A 5221-nucleotide genomic window follows, 5' to 3' on the forward strand; every position below is an offset into this window, starting at 1 on the left:
TTGTTGACGCGGTTCTTCGCCAACAGGTAATTAAGAAAAGAAAGAGAAAGAGATTAGTGCTTATGTTGAACCGAGATAGATGAATGATCTTGGAAATGGAGTGGTGACACAAAATACGCTTTTTAGGTGGTTCAAAGGTTAAAATCCTTCTTGTCACGACCCGAGCCCTAGGCCGTGGCAGATTTGTAATATCCATAACTTGGGTGGTCAAAGATCAAACTTTGACCCTCGGTGGAAAATAGTCTTCATAAATGATCCTTTAATTTATATTAAATATTACTATAATTATAAGTTGAAACAATGGAATAACTCCTATAATTATATATGAAAATATTACGGATAAAAGTAGGATCATTTATCTTAATACATAGAATAATAATATCCCCACAGTTATGTAGTCACCAAACAGTTAAATTTAATAAATCATAAAATACCCAAAATAATACTTAGCATCCACCATTCCTCATTTTTAACTAGGACATATCTAATTTAGATATACAGAACGATAGGTTCCAAATTAAATACATACAATGTTCAAAAGATAGGACTATGGCACTAAACACATTGGCTTCAGCAATAATTCACATTTTTCCACGTTCGCGTCACTAGGCTCCTGGAATGGGAGAGATAGGGGTGAGCTTATAAAGCCCAGTAGGAAAGCAACTAACAACATAAGACTCAAAAGTTCAATAAAAACCCATGCATGGTTAGCTTTTTAAAACAAACATACATCATCATGTATAAACCAAAATAGAGAGAAGCCACAAATAATCATAAGAGCATAGCTACCAGTGCACATCACACCGTCCACTAGACCCCTAGTTTCCGTTACCCACCATAGAAAATCCGACATCCTAAACCGGGTAGCCGGACCTGATAACCACCACAATGGGGAGGCTCAGAACACTTCCTGTATACAGATGCTAGGTCTTTACACCTACAGGTGAGTGGACACCTGATCTACCTATAATGACACAGAGACTAGGTCGTGAAACAACAACGTGCACCAATCATGATCACTATGGCTCTCATCGGTATAACCAAATGCAGGTAAACATGAAAAGAAAGAAACATATTCCCTTTATATTTTAGAAAATTGGGCAGCATAACAGCTACATTTGAATAAACCCAAAAATCATAACCTGCATAAATAAGTGAACAAAAATATATATTTGGCACTCAGTGCCCTCAGAACATATCAGAAAACAAGCAGGTTAAGTTTTCAATTTTTTCAAACATTTTATAAATATCAAAATTGGAATATGTTGAATGCAATTTGAGACGAGTAAAATAAGTCCAATAGTCTAGTTGAGTCCCTACCTCTTTATATACCTCCTTAGAATTTAATCCGAGCCCAAAGCAACGCTCCTAAGCTTATCGATGATCTTAGAATGATTTAGACCGATTTTAATATCACGCTTTTCCTACGTGCACCAAATGAGCAAACGATTATCATCATAGCATTCCTTATTCAAAATCGTGTCCAATGACATATAATATGACCATATTTAAAATTTCAAGTTCCGGAACCATACCCAAGCGGTGCACTATAGCGGTTGGTGGCGGTACCGGAAACGTCGACGAATATATGCATGACATATATCAAAACGATCCTCTCGATGAGTACATCACGAAAGTACAGCTCCTTCGCCCAAATGACCTCCGATGTCGCCGGAAAACGCTTCCAAAGGGCGGAGATACCCAAAATCTTGCCGGAGAAAAACGGCGAGTTGACCGGAATGAATTAGTGGGTTTTGTTCCTCTCTCCACGCTGGTTCCAAGGGTATCAACCACTCGTCAAGAGGTGGTCGGAGTTGGCCGAAAAACACAGTCAAAGTTGACGGACCAAAACTTTGACTGGCGATTCCGAACGATTGACGGCGAGTTGGGCGGTGCCGCTTGGCAGTTGAGGTCGCCGGAGCAAGGCGAAACCGATGAGCTGCCGCGCGTCAAAAATGGTGGCCGGTGGTGGTTGGGTCTGGTGTCTTGCCATCGGTTGCCGAGAGAAGAAGAAGAAGAAGAAGAAGAAGAAGAAGAAGAGAGTGCTTGGGAAGAAAAAAGAAAAAGAAAGAAAAAGAAAATAAAAGAAAAATATACTTATTTTTAAAACAAGTGGGTCCCACCACTTAAATAATATATATATATATTCTTTTTTTTTCTTTTCTGAGTCTTCACACTTCTACTCCACTAGTCAGTATTATTGCTACATACTGGGTATTATTTTACAGGGTATTTCTTACAATATAGAGTCCAACCCCCTACCAACTCCCAGGGTCTCCATATTTATAGGAGAAGGCACCTGAGAGTTGGTAAGAAGGTCATCCCGCGATCTTCTTACCTATCATGTCAACTCTGTGACATTCATGATTAATTCCTAAACCTGACACATAAGTGTGGTCAAATCAATAGGTAAGGGGATAATGGGCCGCACAGCCCAACCCAGTCGTGGGTGTCTGAATACGCACTTTCCTGCTGCGTGTTCGAGAAGTCAGGGGTATATCAGACACGTGATGTCTGATATATGCACGTTTACCTTGCGTGGTTGACTTTACAAAAGGTCACAGCCTCCAACTCTAGCTCGTACCACGAGCTGGATGCTTCTCTCGACCTGTTGCCCTCAGAGTCCAGACAGTCCTTAAGCAACCTTGGCGAACCCTTGGGTTACCTCGAGCTAATGAAGTAGGATCTTACGATGGCAGCTCCGGTCTTGGGGATGTCCACGTGGTAGTCATGATTAGGCCGTATCTCAGCTCGCTAATCAGCCCGTGGGAAAATCAGGGCGTACATCTGCCCCCCAAGCCTCTGCTCGTGGTACACGACGTCGTGTAGGGCCACAGTAGGGGCTTTTAGGCTTCCCCATGAACTCTTCACATTCCACATTCTACGCAAGCGCCGAATACGTGGAACATCGTGGTTGGTGACGGTACGTCTTCCGAGAACCGCATTTAATGGCCTAGCCTATACTTAGCCGTCGTTTCTTCTTTCGAGTGGAGGGCCTTGGATCCCACATCAAGGCAATCCAACAGCCCTCTTCACGTGACCCTTCACGTATATAAAAGGGGTGGCCACCTTACGCATGGGCCACCCGTTCATTTGAAAATTTTCAGAAATTTTCTTATTCTTCTCTCTTCATTATCTTCAAAAGAGAAACCCTCTTCTTTCCAACCGCCACTCCCAACGTTCAAGAAGTTCAGGTGCAAAGACTCCTTCGAAGCATTGGAACCAACTGCTCCGGCGAAGCCCCAACCCAGGCGATCCCTTCACCCTCTTCTCAACCAAAACACTTTGTAAGTCCCCTGACTGTGCATGTTTTGAAATTATTTTTCACTGTAGCTTAGGTAAATATTTACTGTAGCCGCATGCAAGGGTTTGCTGGGTTTTGTGGGAATGAAGGGTGAAAGCCTTTTAGGTTAGGGTATCTTTGCAGTAGAAAACCATTTAGGAGCATGGTTTATAGGATGCATTTTTTGGGGAAAATTTCGGGGTAGGATTTTCGGTATGCTGGTTTAAAGTGTTCAGTATTTTGGGTGCAAAACTGGGTAGCTTAGGGGATACGCTTCATAGGCAGTTTTGCCTTCCTTGCCTACTGAAACTTTCCTTCCAAGGCAAATTCTATCCTGACCCTCCTGACACACGAATTCTGAGTAATCGGGGATCTGTTGGGAGCACAGGCGCGTGTTCATAGAACCACGTGGTCTCATTCTCCACGGGCTGGGCTTACCTCAGCTCGTGCAAAGAACACTCCTGATTCTTCCTCATGCTTAGGTCGCCTTTTCTGAAATCTTTTCTTTTGTTCGCTAGGCGACCAGATGGCACCGAAGAAGAATGCTCTAAAGAGGACCGCTGGCAGCTCGGCCTCCCAACAAGACAAAGGAAAGGCGGTGATGGCTGAATCCCCGATCCCCAACTTTGGGCCAGCGGTGGAACAGGAGCTCGAGGTGGCCCCTGACGCGTTCTTTGAGGCAGAGAGGATCGTCTCAAAGATTACCGACCAGGCGAAGGTAAACAAGATCTTCCTCTCCCACAAGATCGAGCTGGGGAGAGAATCCGTGACAGCCCGACCTCCCGCAGAGGGCGAGCGGAGCTGCGCGCCGCTTGATGAGGCATTCTCGGTCTGGAGCGACGAGCATTTCAAGGCGGGGGCCTTCCTCCCGCTGGATCAGTATTTCACCGATTTCCTCAATTACGTGAGGTTGGCCCCATTCCATCTCCCCCCAACTCTTATCGTTTGTTGGCGGGGTTGAGATACTTGTTCCTGAAACAGGAGTGGGAGGTCCCCACTCCTGTGGACATCCTGTACTTCTTCTGCCTCAAGGCCAGCCCGGAGCAGCGGGGGCGAGGTGACGAGTTTTATTACTTAACCCGGTTCCCTAACACAGTTGCGGTCATCGAGCTGTCCAGCCACCCCAACGACTTCAAAGATCAATTCTTTATGTCGACGGGGTTCCGAAACTGCGAGCTCCACTACTTCAATCGTCCTCGTAAGTTCTTTTCAACCTTAGCTGGTAAGTTAAGTATTGGTTAGCTTGCCCTATATCCATTTCTGACTTAGGATAACTCTGCAGCTATCTTCGCGAGGACAGAGAAATCTGTGACCCTCGGGGCCCAGTACGAGACACTGGTGGGCTTGCCCCCTAGTGAAAAGGATTATCGTCCGCTCGTGACAGATGAGACAATGTTGGCCTGTAAGCTGATCTCCGAAGGTCAGACTCTGAACCTGAGGAGGTCCCGGGCACTTCCCCCAGCCCGCGATATGAGGCCTATCATCGTGGAGGAGGTCACGGGGGATGAAGATGAGGAGGACAAGGAGGACGAAGTGCCCCTCGTGAGGACGAGGAAGCGGGCGCTGGAGGTCGCCCAAAGAACGGATGAGGAGAGGATCCGGTCCGGAGCAGCCGCGGGTCCTTCTGGCCAAGGTAACCCTTATATGTTTAGGAATTTAGATAGGGCCACTGCTGACCCCCCGCTAGCTAGGTATAATCCCAAACAGATCGTCCAACGCCACCGACGTGATTCGGACCTGGATACAACCCTGCTCCACTATGTCGACCAGCTCGTGCTGGATTACCAAGATAGCCGCCCTAGGGGTACCGTAGTCGTAGATAACACACTAGCCTTTAGGTCGATCCTATTTGAGGAGTATGGGACCAACCTTCGGTCATGGCCATCACTCCGGAGGGGAGCCGTAGCTCCGGGACTTAGGCAATACGTAGAAGAATCT

General features: G+C 46.1%; 1 long non-coding RNA gene across 1 annotated transcript; it reads right to left on the minus strand.

Annotated features, from left to right (window-relative positions):
- Nucleotides 1-338: 338 nt before the first annotated feature.
- LOC133797412 (uncharacterized) lies at nt 339-2033 on the minus strand. Its single transcript, XR_009875650.1, has 2 exons — nt 1536-2033; nt 339-1424 (listed from the first exon to the last, which is right to left on the minus strand). It is a non-coding gene; the product is annotated as an uncharacterized LOC133797412 (long non-coding RNA).
- Nucleotides 2034-5221: the final 3188 nt, after the last annotated feature.

Source organism: Humulus lupulus, chromosome 1 (assembly GCF_963169125.1).
Source record: "Humulus lupulus chromosome 1, drHumLupu1.1, whole genome shotgun sequence".
In the NCBI taxonomy this organism is placed as follows: Eukaryota; Viridiplantae; Streptophyta; class Magnoliopsida; order Rosales; family Cannabaceae; genus Humulus; species Humulus lupulus.